The sequence below is a fragment of the Schistocerca nitens genome, chromosome 6 (assembly GCF_023898315.1).
Source record: "Schistocerca nitens isolate TAMUIC-IGC-003100 chromosome 6, iqSchNite1.1, whole genome shotgun sequence".
Taxonomy (NCBI): Eukaryota; Metazoa; Arthropoda; class Insecta; order Orthoptera; family Acrididae; genus Schistocerca; species Schistocerca nitens.
The window spans coordinates 368,009,486-368,025,312 of NC_064619.1; the positions used below are offsets into that span (position 1 = coordinate 368,009,486).

Here is a 15,827-nt window from a genome sequence, read left to right on the forward strand (position 1 = left end):
AGCAATGTCAAATATAACAAATTTCTAAAGTCAACACCTACGGCGGTTTTTTACCCTTATCCACAATTGTTTGTTAGTCTGTGACGAATATATTTTTTTCTTTTCTTTTAGTACAATCGTATCAGTGGCTGGTTTACTACAATTCTTATGAATTTTGTCTGGTCGCTCTAGTAAACAATGTTATTCTCATCTCTAAACCTCTTATTTAAAACAGACATTGAAACAATTTGCCTCTTAAGCAGATATTGAAATCAGTCAAACATTTAGTGACCCAAGATAGGGTATTAGCTTCATTTAACAGTTCAAAACGTTGTCGTCTTTTGCTATCACACATTGGTAAGTACATAACACATGGATGAAATAGCGATATGCTATAGCAACTTCACGCTAGGATACTAATTTTATCTTACAGTACAAAACGTTTGTCATCTTTTGCTGATAGTGCTAAGCAGGCAAAACAGTTATCATTGACACAAATCAGCTTTTAGGGTTGTGGAAACGATGGTCAATATGTAGGGTGACTACCATTACTCTGGATAAGCATATGTACACGTCCTAGCACGGTGTCCCTTTACATCAGTTAGCGAGTTCCGAATAGTCCCAAATAGTTCTCACCACTTCCAATAATTACATCACCAAGTTACAGCAAACTTGTGGGTAAGTGCTCTTGCTCCCGTGGATACTAATGTCTCGGGCAACGATGATTAATTTGCATGGTGGCAGCCATTAGCAGCATTCTAGTGGGTGGGGCAGTGATAGTTTACAGCATAAGTGCCATTACCCTACGTGCTTAAAATTAATTGCCTTTTCAGTGCTTCTGCTTTCACACTGCTGATTACAGCACAGCAACGTAAGTCCCTGCTTTGCAGTAGAAAAAACATTGATTTACAGAATAACTGAATAAGAGGCAAGAATACCAATGACTACAGAAGATGCTTTATAAATAAACGCAATACACATCTGGAGTAAAACTCCTTTTAATTACCGTAAGTTTAAGACAGAAAAACCTACAGTAAACTAGTGTAGTCATCTAAAGATGTGTTTGATAAATCAAAACTGGTAATGGCATTACAATAAAACAACTTGCCACAATAATATATCAACCTGCCCCAAAACTGCATCGACTTGCCCAAAGATTGCGCCCAGTTACCCTGAAACTGTAACCCTTGCCGCCGTTATCCCCACCAGATACATTGGATAGGGCCATGATGGTCAGTTTTGGAACAAAATGGATACTGTTTCAGTGCACGTTGATGCAGTTGCGGGAAAAGTTGGGTACGAGCTCATGTAGTTTTGGGGGCAAGTCAATACAATTTTTGGAAGCAAGCTGACATAGTTCTGGAGGACGAGTTCATGCAGTTCTGAGGCCGTGTCGATACAGTTTAACGGCAAATTGATATAGTTTCGGTGCAAGTTGATACAGTTTTGCGGAAAAGTTGATACAGGTTTCAGGGCAGGGGCATGTTGATACAGTTCCAGGGGACAAGTAGTTAAAGTTGTTGGTCAAACTTTTACAGGTGAGGGGCAAACTGATGACGTTTCAAGGGGAGGAAAATGTTACAGTTGAGGGTAAGTTGTTACAGTTGTGGGGTAATCTGATACTGTTTTTGGGAGCACGCTGTTACAGTTTCACGGCAAGTTGGTTCAGTTTCAGGGAAGTTGACACAGTTTTCGGTGGGGAGGGGGGGATGCAGCACACTGATTCAGTTTTGACGTGAAGTTATTTTAATGTAACAGCATTACCAGTTTCAGGCTATCATTGCCGTTAGTACATCTACGTCTACATGGCTACTCTGCAAAACTTAGTTAAGTGAATGGTAGAGGGTTCATAGAACAACCTTCACAATAATTCTCTATTATTCCACTCTTGAACAGTGCACGGGGAAAAAACGAACACCTGTATCTTCCCAAGCGAGCTACGATTTACCTTATTTTATTATGATGATTGTTTCTTTCTATGCAGCTCGGCGTCAACGAAACATTTTCTCATTCGGAGGAGAAAGTCAGCGACTGAAATTTCGTGAGAAGATCACGTCGCAAGGAAAAACGACTATCTTTTAACGATTTCCACCCCAAATCCTGTACCACATCTATGAAACTCTCTCCCCTATTTCTCGAAAATACAAAATTTGCTGCCCTTCTTTGAACTTCCTCAATGTACTCTATTAATCCTACTGGTAAGGATCCCACACTGCATAGCAGTAATCCAAAAGAGGACGGACAAGTGTCGCGTAGGCAATCTCTTTAGCAGATCTGTTGCATCTTTTAAGTGTTCTGCCAATAAAATTCAGTCTTTGGTTCGCCTTCTCCACAACATTTACTAAGTGTTCTTTTCAATAAGTTGCTCGTAATTGTAATTACTAAATATTTAATTGAATTTACGGCCTTTAGATTCATCGTGTAACCGAAGTTTAACGGATTCCTTTTAGCGCTCATGTGGATGACCTCACACTTGTCATTATTTAGGATCAACTGCGAATTTTCGCACCATACAGATATGTTTTCTAAATCGTTTTGCAATTCGTTTTGATCTTCTGGTGACTTTATTAGGCGATAAACGACAGCATCATTTGCAAAGAATCTAAGACATCTGTTCAGATTGTTTCCTAAATCGTTTATACAAATATGGAACAGCAGAAGACCTGTAACATTACTTTGAGGATCGTCATGAATCACATCTGTTTAACTCGATGAGTTTCCGTCGATTACTACAAACTGTGACCTCTCTGACAGGAATTCATGAATCCAGTCGCATAACCGGGACGATGTTCCATAAGCACGCAGTTTGATTACAAGCTGCTTGTGAGGCACGGTGTCAGAAGCATTTTGGTAAAAAAATACGGTTTCAATTTGAAATCCCTTGTCGACAACAATCAACACTTCGTGTATGTGAAGAGGTGTGTTTCACAAGAACGATGTTTTCTTAATCCATGTTGACTATGTGTCATTAACACGTTCTCTTCGAGGTAATTCATAATGTTCGAACACAGTATATATCCCAAAGTCCTGCTGCATATCGACGTTAACGATATGGACCTGTAATTTACTGGATTATTCTTATTGCCCTTCTTGAATATTGGTGTGACCTGTGCAGCTCTCCAGTCTTTGGGAACAGATCTTTCGTAGAGCGAACGGTTGTGTGTGATTATTAGTATGGAGCTACTGCATCAGCATACTCCGAAAGGAACATAACTGTTATATAATTCGGACCGGAGGATTTGCTTTTATTAAGTGACTGAAGTTGCTTCACTACTCCGACAATATCTACTTCTGAGTTATTCTTGTTGGTAGCTGTTCTTTATCCGAGTTACGGAATATTTACTTTGTCTTCTTTGATAATGGAATTTTGGAACGCTTTGTTTGATAACTCTGCTTTCGCAGCACTGTCATCGATAGCATTTCCATTGCTTTCGCACAGAGAAGGCTTGACTATAATCTCTTTGGGTTTTCAACCAATTTCCGAGACAAAGTTTCGTTGTGGAAACTATTATGAGTATCCCACATTGAAGTCTGCGTTAATTTTCGAGCTTCTGTAAAAGAGCGCCGATCTTGGGGATTTTGCGTTCGTTTGAATTTAGCGTGATTTTTCGTTGTTTGTGCAACCGAGTTCTGACCTGTTTTCTGTACCATGGAGGGGGGAGGGGCGGAGGGGGGGGGGGCGGGGGACCAGCTCCATCTTTTGTTAATTTATTTATTAAAAATCTCTCGATTGCTGTCGATAATATTTCTTTGAACTCAAGCCTCTGGTCTACACATACATTGTTAATTTTAAAGGAGTGGAGATTGTCTCTCAGGAAGGCATTAAGCGAATTTTTATCTACTTTTTCGAATAGATACATTTTTAGTTCATTTTTGGTGGATTTTGGAGTTACGATATTCATTCTCGCTACGACTGCCTAGACATTTCGTTACTGTTCTTAAGCTTACTGCAATAAAAGGTATTTTACACCATATGTGTACTGCTTTTATTTATAAAGTTATCTTCGTAGTCAATGGGGTTCTTACCTCTTCTTTACTTTTTCTGCAAGCCGCTGCTTTTACCGCAGCAAAATAGGGCCTCATCTTGATGGAGGGTAACCAGTAGCGTGTTAGAAGAAGCAGTGAACCATGCATCTGTCAATGATTGTCGGCACATAGGGCAGTGGGAGTGATCTACCATTGCCCCATCCAATATAATCCTGCTAATGACAGTCACCCTGTAAACTGATCAGCATTACCACGCAAAAATTAATAACCACGATATTTTTAATCACGCTATAAACTGATCATAATTGGCATAACCCTACAAACAGATTTGTGTTAACTACCACTGCCTTTCCTACTTACAAGGGAAATTCCCCATCGCACCCCGCTCAGATTTAGTGGTAAGATGGCCACGTGGATACCTCGTCAAACACTGAACACAGACAAGCATAAAAACAGGAAGAAGTTGTTCAAAAATGGTTCAAATGGCTCTAAGCACTATGGGACTTAACATCTGAGGTCATCAGTCCCCTAGACTAACTTAAACCTAACTAACCTAAAGACATCGCACACACCCATGCCCGAGGCAGGATTCGAACCTGCGACCGTAGCAGCAGCGCGGTTCCGGACAGAAGCGCCTAGAACCACTGGGCCTCAAGGGCCCTCGAAGAAGTTGTAATGAACTGAGAAAAAAAAGCAAAATAGAAACACTGAACGGTCAAAGCTTATGAAGTGCAGTACTGAGCAAGAATGAACAGCTGCGGCGTCGTGATTTAAGTGCACGCGGTGTTGGACTGTGAAGCCGACGAGCGCTATTCAGAATTCTCTCGTGCCATTTTTTTTCACGACATTGTGAACTGTTCGTCCGTTATTGAAATGTTTGTTCTCTTTCTGTAGTCTTGGCAGTTGTCATACTAAACATTGCCTATAAAATATGAGTCATGTGGCAAGAATAGATTACTTCGAAAGTAAATGTGATGAATAGTAAGAGCAGAAGAGGTACCGCATAGATATCTCACAGAAATGAAAACAACAAATAAAGGGTATGAACAATGTTACAACACAGGAATTCAAGAGTCACCACTGTTGCGTTCATTTGTTGCAGCTTATGTGACAAACTATTATGATTTCATCATTCCCCTCGGAGTGATCACATTCACATTCATAAGAACACCTAAATCGGCGAAGGGACATATCTCTCTGATTTACCAGGCGTACATATTAGGTGCGTCGATAAGAGATTCCTATCATATGACACACGTGCTGTCAGTAATGCCATGTATGACACACCAGACGTGTTTTCCGCTGGAGGATTCGGTTGACTTGTCGCCTTGTCATCAAACGCTGGCGGTTGCCATTCGAAAGCGACTTCCTTTCGGCTGCTAATAGAGTTGTGCAGATTCAACTGTCATTATAGGTCCCTTCTGTCGTGTTGGCAGAAGAGCCCACACCGTGTTACTAGGGGAGGCCGAAATGCACGCGTTCTAGCTCACGCAGGCTGGCGTGAGGAGGGAAGGACTATACTGACGTGAGGTCTGGAACATGACAAGGAATGAGAATTCAGAAAGCGGACATAATTAGTTTGACACTTAACTTTAATCCATTAATGATGAACGTCGCTCTTGACGGTACCCGATTCACAATATTATCTGTTCAGAATTCATTCGAATTACTGAATATGTCGCCTTGCTAGGTCGTAGCAAATGACGTAGCTGAAGGCTATGCTAAACTGTCGTCTCTGCAAATGAGTGCGTATGTAGTCAGTGAACCATCGCTAGCAAAGTCGGCTGTACAACTGGGGCGAGTGCTAGGGAGTCTCTCTAGACTAGACCTGCCGTGTGGCGGCGCTCGGTCTGCAATCACAGATAGTGGCGACACGCGGGTCCGACGTATACTAACGGACCGCGGCCGATTTAAAGGCTACCATCTAGCAAGTGTGGTGTCTGGCGGTGACACCACAACTTCCTTACACCTTGGTGCTGCAAACGGACCTTACACCACGACACGCACACAAGTCTGAACACAGCGAACAGTGGGAAAACAAAATTGGCACTACGGAGGTTTGAACAAGGCTCGCCCGCTTGCCAGTCCAACACCGTGACCACTTAACCACACGGCGTTCATAGTTGAGGCTGCTGTATATTACACGTCTTGTTCTTGGACCGTTCAGTATTTCTATTTTGCTTCTTTTTTTTTTTTTTTCAAGTTTCAGTACACCTTCTTCCAAAATGAGATTTTCACTCTGCAGAGGAGTGTGCGCTGATATGAAACTTCCTGGCAGATTAAAACTGTGAGCCGGAGCGAGACTCTAACTCGGGACCTTTGCCTTTCGCGGGAAAGTGCTCTACCAGCTGAGCTACCCAAGCACGACTCACGCCCCGTCCTCACAACTTTACTTCTGCCAGTACCTCGTCTCCTACCTTCCAAACTTTACAGAAGCTCTTCTGCGACCCCTGCAGAAATAGCACTCCTGAAAGAAAGGATATTGCGGAGACATGGCTTAGCCACAGCCTTGGGGATGTTTCCAGAATGAGATTTTCACTCTGCAGCGCAGTGTGCGCTGATATGAAACTTCCTGGCAGATTAAAACTGTGTGCCGGACCGAAACTTGAACTCGGGACCTTTGCCTTTCGAGGGCAAGTGCTCTGTCAACTGAGCTACCCAAGCACGACTCACGCCCCGTCCTCACAACTTTACTTCTGCCAGTACCTCGTCTCCTACCTTCCAAACTTTACAGAAGCTCTTCTGCGACCCCTGCAGAAATAGCACTCCTGAAAGAAAGGATATTGCGGAGACATGGCTTAGCCACAGCCTTGGGGATGTTTCCAGAATGAGATTTTCACTCTGTAGCGCAGTGTGCGCTGATATGAAACTTCCTGGCAGATTAAAACTGTGTGCCGGACCGAAACTTGAACTCGGGACCTTTGCCTTTCGAGGGCAAGTGCTCTGTCAACTGAGCTACCCAAGCACGACTCACGCCCCCTCCTTACAACTTTACTTCTGCCAGTAGCTTGTCTCCTACCTTCCAAAGGTCCCGAGTTCGAGTCTCGGTCCGGCACACAGTTTTAATCTGCCAGGAAGTTTCATATCAGCGCACACTGCGCTGCAGAGTGAAAATCTCATTCTACAAACATCCTCAAGGCTGTGGCTAAGCCATGTCTCCGCAATATCCTTTCTTTCAGGAGTGCTAGTTCTGCAGGGTTCGCAGAAGAGCTTCTGTAAAGTTTGAGAGGTATGTTCCACTGTGGTTCAAAAGTGTAGCACAAAAATCAAAACTTTGATCGTCAACAACTTTTGCTTAACGTACAATTTTTGTCAGTACTACCAAAATGTAAAACCTGTGTATTTTTTAAAATCTTACAGATCGGTTAATTGACTATAATAGTGCCATGTGCGTTTTGTTCTGGAAAGCTTATACACTGAAGTGCCAAAGAAACTGGTATACGCAACCGTTTTCAAATACAGAGATATGTAAACAGGCACAATACGGCGCTGCGGTCGGCAACGTGTATATAAGACAACAAGTGTCTGGCGCAGTTGTTAGATCGGTTACTGCTGCTACAATGACAAGTTAGCAAGATTTCAGTGAGTTTGAACATGGTGTTATAGTCGGCGCACGAGCGATGGGACACAGCATCTCTGAGGTAGCGATGAAGTGAGATTTATCCCATACGACCATTTTACGAGTGTACCGTGAATATCAGTAATCTGGTAAAATATCAAATCTCCGACATCGCTGGGGCCGGAAAAAGATCCTGCAAGAACGGGACCAACGACGACTGAAGAGATCCTTCAGCGTGACAGAAGTGCAACCCTTCTGCAAACGTGCCGATTTCAATGCTGGGCCATCAACAAATGTGAGCGTACGAACCATTCAATGAAACACCATCGAATGAGCTTTCAGAGCCGAAGGCCCACTCGTGTACTCTTGATGACTGCACGACACAAAGCTTTACGCCTTTCTTGGGCCCGTCAACACCGACATTGGACTGTTGATGACTGAAACATGTTGCCTGGTCTGACGAGTCTCGTTCCAAATTGTATCGAGCGGATGGACGTGTACGAGTATGGAGTCAACCTCGTGAATCAATTGACCGTGCATGTCAGCAGGGGATTGTTCAAGCTGGTGGAGACTCCGTAATTCTGTGGGGCGTGTGCAGTTTGAGTGATATGGGACCCCTGATACCTGTCGTTACGACTCTGACAGGTGACGTACGGAAGTATCCTGTCTGATCACCTGCATCCATTCATGTCCACTGTGCATTCCGATGGACTTCGGCTATTCCAGCAGGACAATGCGACACCCCACCTGTCCATAATTGCTACAGAGTGGCTCCAGGAACACTCTTTTGAGTTTAAACATTTCCGCTGGCCACCAGACTCCCCAGAAATGAACATTATTGAGCATATCTGGGATGCCTTGCAACGTGCTGTTCGGTAGAGATCTCCATCCACTGGTACTCTTACGGATTTATGTACAGCCCTGCAGGATTCATGGTGTCAGTTCCCTCCAGCACTACTTCAGATATTAGTCGAGTTCATGCCACGTTGTGTTGGGGTAGTTCTGCGTGCTCGCGGGGGCCCTACACGGTATTAGGCAGGTGTACCAGTTTGTATGGCTTTTCAGTGCATATTTTGAGAAATAATGTTATATTGTTTTGGTGCAAAGTTTAAATGTTTTTCCATAATCAGAGGTGTGTAATAGTACATGCACATTACGATAAGCGAACTGTGTCTGTATATGTGTTTGTGTGTGTGTGTGTGTGTGTGTGTGTGTGTGTGTGTGTGTGTGCTGCTGACGTATTCTAGACGCGAATTTTTTGGGGAGATACCTTTGAACACTGTGCAACAATTCAGATCATTCGAACACTTTTGAGCACAGCGAACATGGTTGCTCTGGGACTATATTTTAAAGTGCCCTAATACGCTGCACTATGATCGGCTTTTTTGTTTCTATATTAAGTCGGTATTGGTTAGAGAGGGGACGGAGAGGGGAGATGGAATGTAGGAAACAGCGTGGCCCGTCACGTGATGATGCTGATATCATTGATACATCCGATCATTGGTACATCTGATTTCTTATAGAAATGATTACAACATATTTTGTGCTTATATAGTGATGGCAAGAACACACTGCCAACGATACAGCTGAAAAATAAAATTTTAAGTGTAAAGGAACATTTTTTTTTAAATTTTTGATGTGTTTTGTGTTATTTGGACCTCTTACTATGTTGCGACAAATTGCAGCTCTATTACTATCTGACGGAACTTCTACGTATGTGAATCACGTTATTATTGCCTCCTTATTCACTTGTTGTCGGACAGACGTAGTTATTGAAGTACTTGTGTAGTAAGATATTGTGGCAGTACGTACAGTTTCAGGTAGCCGGATCCTCTTGGAACAGCGCCGTGACCATCGCAAACACCAACAGCGTCATCTCCAGCGACAGCATTACCGCCACCAACAGCACCACCACCAACAACAGCGTCACCAACACCAACCCGACACCATCCAGTCAGCAGCAAACCGTCATATCCTTATCACGTTTTCAATTTTATTCTGTTTAGTACTTCAGTATTTCATGTCTAATATTTGCGTTTCAAATTTCATATGCATTGCTTTCGAGAACTGCATGTTAACTGCAGACAGCATACCCGCTTCATGAGTGTTACAATTACAACAAGGAAACCCTGACACATTGCTATAAAGGTGGGAACTATGAATTGCAAGAGATTATGATTATGTGCTTTCATACCAAACGTAACAGTATTCCTAAAGCAGTATACATGGTCAATCCTTACTCCACTTACAGCATAATGAGGTTTTTTCTGGGATATTTTCTAACAAGGGAACTCTGCATTGCACCCCCATCAGGTTTAGTGGTAAGAGGACCCAGTGGGCGGCCCTCAAAAACTGAACACAGGTCAAGCACAAAAACAGAAAGAAGCTGTACTGAACTGTGAAGAAAAAAGACAAACAGTGAACGGTCCAAGCTTACAAGTGCAACAGTGAGCGTAGAAAAGAACCGACGGCGTCGTGGCTAATTGGTCACGGTGTTTAAAGCTCCCTCGTGCTTTCTTCTCTTTTAATTATTATTATTTTATTATATTATTCGCTGTTCGCTGTATTCAAATTTGTGTCTGCGTCGTGATGTAACTTCCGTTTGCAAGACCGAGGTGTAAGGAAGGGACTTATAACGAAAGCTGATTCTGCGCAACTACTCCATTAGCAACCGAAAGGAAGAGGCTTTCGATTGGGAACGGCAAACGTTTGATGACAAGGCGACAAGTCCACCGAATCCTCCACCAGAAAACAAGTCTGGTGTGTCATACACGGCGTCACTGACAGTTCTTGTGTCATATGATAGGAATCTCTTATCGATGCACCTAGTTTGTACGCCTGGTAAATGAGTGAGATATGTCTCCTTGGCCGATTTAGGTATTCGTACGAATGTGAACGTGATCACTCCCAGGGAAATGATGAAATCATAATAGTTTTTCACATCAGCTGCAACAAATGAACGCAACAGTGTCACAATCACACAGTTTCTCTGTGTTCTGTCAAAATACACATTTTTAACGTTTTTGAAGTTGCGTTCCGTTTTGGAAGTTTTGACAGTTGAATTCCTGTGTTGTAACATTGTCCACACCCGTTTATTTTTTGTTTCCATTTCTTTGAGATGTCTATGTGGTATCTCTTCAACCCTCACTATTCGTCACATTTACTTGCCACAGTAATGTATTGTTACCACACGATTCATATTCTACAGCGAATGTATAGTATGACAGTTGCCAAGACAACAGAAAGAAAACAAACATTTCAATAACAGGACGGACAGTTCATAAAGGTGTGAAAAAAGAAAATAAAAATAAAAGGCACGAAGGTCCAACACCGTGACCACTTAACGACGCCATGGCTCTCGCATTCGACTAAATGTTGCACTTGTTAATCTTGGAGTGTTCACTGTTTCAGTTTTGCTTTTTTTTCATAGTTCAGTACATCTTCTTCCTGTTTTTATGCTTGACCTGTGTTCAGTTTTTGATGGGCTATCCACTGTGGTATCTTACCACTAAACCTGAGGGGGGAGCGATGGTGAGGTTCCCTTGTAAGTATTTTGATAGAAGGGACTAGTAATCCCCGGTAGCTCGCCACAGAATAATAACGTAATTATAATTTATTCGTTTTTTTGCGCAGTTACCTTCGCTTCTGTGCATATTTCTTCACATCAGTGAATAGATCCTTATAATACCACTATCTTCCATTCGAACACGGAAGCATCTGGTTTGTCTGAGACACCTACGAGGAGATGCAGTGGTATTGTGATATGGTCGCTGTTTCAGCAGGAACAGCGCAGCGTAGCGACCTTTCGCCACTCTTCCTCTGTATTCTGTCAACCCAGCACGAGTGCACATTGGCCAACTCTTCATCAGTAACCTATCCACGCTGCTGTTTTTCACTGTAAAAGTACAACTATAACAACCAGAAAACGAACCCAACACAGAACCGAGCAATAATGAATGCGAGTTAGAGGGCGAAGAGTAACTTGGGCGTCACTGTAGTAAAGAGAGAGTGAAGTTAGCGAATGGAAAAAGTTTGTTTCGAAACTATTATGCAGATTTTCATTGCAATACAGACACAAAAGTACGACGGCGTGCTGAAAAGTAATGCTTCCGAATTTTTTATATGAAAAGTCTTAAAGCGCTACAGATAAAGCAAATTTTAGTATCGTTCTACATATTTGATCTTCATGTCTATATATTCAGTTCTCATCATAGTCACCCTGGCGACGAGCACATTTCTCCCAACGAAGGACCAGTTTGTTAATACCGTCACTGTAAGAATGTTTGTTTATGGAGCCACAACCTCATCCCTTCTTGTATAGCGTCATCGTTATCAAAGTAAAGTCCTGGAAAGTGTTGTTTGAGTTTTGGAAACAGATGAAAATCGGATTGGGCCAAGTGGGTACTGTATGGAGGGTGATCCATGACAGTGAAACCAGGGCGTTACATTTTTGCAGATGTTACAGCGCTCGTGTGTGGTTTAGCACCGCCATATTGAAAGAGAGGGTGTTCCATGTGTGAACAAACTCTTCGAATTTGAAACTCAATCACAGCATACTGTTTCTCACGCGCCGACATAGATATGTTACACACAGCCATGTTACACACTACAATTCCAAGCTTTCTGGCGAGAGAGGACTGGAAATATGTAGACATAAAGGGTACAGATGTAGAATATTAACAACTTCTATTTTATTTAAAAAGCTTTAGGAGTTTTCTATTAAAATTCAGAGACATTACTTTTCACTATGCCCCATAAACGGGGATAAGAAAAAATTAAATAAATGCAGTTACTCTGTAACGAGCGACCGGAGACTATGGGTCAATGATATCAAAATAGCCAGAGAATATCCCTGAATAATCTCCGAAATTTTGTCAATGGAGTTTCGTTTCACCCTAAATAATGGAAATGATTCGGTAACTTCTCTGATGAAACGCTCTGATGGAAATATACCTAGCGGTGATAGATAAATGAGATTGTTATGCATAACCGAAGTAGTACACTGGAGAAAATCCTACAGCCAATTCCTCGGAGTTAAAATGTATTCATGACATAATAATTAAAGTTTGTGTGGTTTTTGTTTTACGCCAGTCTTTTAATTTATAAAGTTTAATTGGTTTATATGTATATATATATATTAAATTATCTGCTACTGAAAGCGATTCCACCACGCCAGTGACGCGTAAGTCGACCATTAATCTCTAATTTACCCCATTTATTTTTTTAATATTTTACTACCAGAGCTCTGTTTCTCTAAATTTCTGGTTTTCTCAAGCAGTTGGCACAAAACGCAGAACAAGACAGATTCTGTTCTTGAAAATCTCTCGGGTTTGGAGCCGGGTGGCAGTGTTAAACAACGCGACGTTTCGACGAGTGTCATACTCATCATCTTCTGGCGATGAGTACGATACTCTCGGAGACGTCGCGATATTTTAACAATGCCACCCGGCTGGAAACCCGAGAGCTTTTCACCAACGGTATTCGCCTCGAGGGCCTACATTCACAAGACAGATTCTGCTTTAAGTGGCTGTAGTTTCGTGGGATCCATCGACTGAGCATAAAGCAGCCCATAACTGCGGGGCACAGATTGAGACTGGCATTATAACCACTCCTAGGTGAAGTGTAGTACTACAAAGGCTATTCTAGTACGCTACGTTCCTTGCTAATTTATCTGATTTTCAAGAAAATGTCATAGAACCCATTCCAGTTCTTATTTGAGTGCAAGAGAGAGCATATCTGCAGTTAATCCTATAGGCTCATTTTTAAAATCTTGTATTTACAGTATATTAAGTCGTTGACATGACTACCCTCAGTTCCAACAAAGAGATCGGACTATGACTGTCAGGGTGAGATGACTGGCCATATATAATTTGCTTAACATTTGCATAATGTTCCCAAAAAAAAGAGATGAATCCATAAATGAGAGCAATAACTGCAGCACAGAATCTTTCTAATAAGCCAAATTTATCCAGAAAACTACTCGTACGAATAATTCAATGTAAGTTCATATTATACCATACTTATGAATGTACACATTTAACGTAATAGAGTTTATAGTTATACATTTAATCTCAGAAAAAAGAAACTCACAACGGCCGAATTTACACGAATTTCTTTCTCAAAAAGTGAAATATTTGGGGTAAGATATTTTTGAAAATACGCTGAATGGAACTAATTAAATTTCCTTTTAAGGAGGAGTTTGTAGATGGGCAGATGTTTCCCAGTCCCTATACTGCCTGTCAGTTAATTTTTTCCCCATACGGTCGAACAAACCTGTGACCATTCGCGTCACCCTTCTATCCAAACCCTCCATGTCCTCCGTTAGTCTGTCCTGCTATATACCCCACAATCTCGGAAGATATTCCAGTGTGTCGTGTAAATGAATTGTAAACAATTTCTTTCTCTAGAGAAACTGGACTTTTCTTGTGTCTTACCAATATATCTAAGCGTAATATTTCATTTGCTTCCAACGAAGGTTCCTTCATCGATCTTCATAAAGGCCTGTCTCCGTATTGTCACCTCCAGCTATTTTTATAATATGACTGACTGTTGTTGTAAATAATTAATTCTGTGATGAAAAAGTGCTACATTTTTACATTTCATGTAGTGTTCGAATTTAAAGTCCTCTACGGTAAGAGCTAACGGCTTGTGCTTGGGCCATACTGCTATTTTATCGTTTTTAACTGGAAATTACCAAAATTGTAAACTATTTTATTCACAATCTACGATGAAAAATTTTGAGAGGCCCGGTTATCAATTGCGGTCGGAGTTGCGCATCTTCAGATCTGAGTAATAATGTTTTGAAACCAACACGTTATTACACTGACCTGCGTTTTTCACCACTAAATGAACTTAATTGTCTGCACCTTTAATAATTGTAATCGATGATTGTGAGTAAAATAATTTGAATATTCTCAAGTTCATTGTTACCTATGGGCGACAATTTGACAATTACTTACAGTACTTGGTCAAAACATTCTCTTAGAAAACCGCATCATCTGCAAAAGATCTGATTTTGCAACTAATACTATGCACTAAGTCATTAACATATAACATGAATAGTAATATTCTTACTATACTTTCCTGGAACAAGCTAGCTAATAGTTCTATTCCTTTAGATTACTCCTTTTCCAGAATAACATACTGCATGCTGCCCATAAAGAATATTCAATGTAGAATGAGTTTCCACTCTGCAGCGGAGTATGCGCTGATACGAAACTTCCTGGCAGATAAAAACTGTGTGCCGGACCAAGACTCTAACTCAATTCCCGAATTGGAATCTCGGTCTGATACACAGTTTAAATCTGCAAGGAAGTTTCAATATTCAATGTAATTAGAAACCCTTTGAGATAGCCCATACCAGCCTATTTTCCCTTTTTTTATTGAATTAGAAGTTGTTCAAATGAACTGAAACGTAAGTATCTGTAAGGACACTGGTACTTTACAATAAACATATACTGTACGAAGAGTGTGAGTTTCATATGATTGATGTTTTGGGCATCCATGCTAGTTTCCCAGCCTAATTCTGCTCCAGGATAAGTCATTATACTTTAACTCATCATATGAGCCATAATTCCGCTATAAGTAAAAGTGAATGTTATATAGAGGTAATTCTACGAATCAGTTCAGTTTTTTTTTTAATGACGAAACAGTATTCGTGTTCTTTAGCAAGTTTTAGTGGTGTGAAAGAGTAGTTCTTGTAATATGGAAAAGTATTTATTTCGTTTCGTCTGAGATAAATATTATTTTCCGTACATTATCTTTAAATAAAAAATTAGGCTTTTTATACCTCGTATCATATGCAACACATGAATTATTTGTTCGTAAAACCTATCTTTTGTAAAACATTAGAGCTTTCACAAATCTAGGAGCGTAACTCCTTTTTTTTCACCCTAGCAAAAATTTTGTTTTATGCACAATACAGCTTTTTGTATTGAGTTAATGAGTGAGATTGAATAATTTTGTTTTATGCACGATACAGCTTGCTGTAATTCAGTTAATGAGTCAGATTGAATTTTATGATACATAATTCGCAACCCATGTCAATTTACACATTTTATCGTACTGTTAAATCTGTTTTATCTGAGTCTCAGAGCAATCGTAAAATAAGAAAGATGAGATAGTTCATACATGTTCTTGATTGCGTTGTTATGTGGATTTGAGAAACGTGAAGTAGATAATTTACATAGCATAGCTTAACATTATACTAACCACTTATATGCATCTTATTGTATCTTTCAGTAGGCTATTATTATAAGTTACCAATAAAATACAGTGAGGTACAACTTTGTGTTTACTGAAC

The 15,827-nt window shown here is 40.9% G+C and overlaps 1 protein-coding gene across 1 annotated transcript in view; it reads right to left on the bottom strand.

The window, feature by feature from the left end:
- The window catches only part of LOC126263365 (uncharacterized), a 269,682-nt gene that overhangs the window by 108,943 nt on the left and 144,912 nt on the right, over positions 1 to 15,827 (bottom strand). The window lies entirely within an intron of this gene.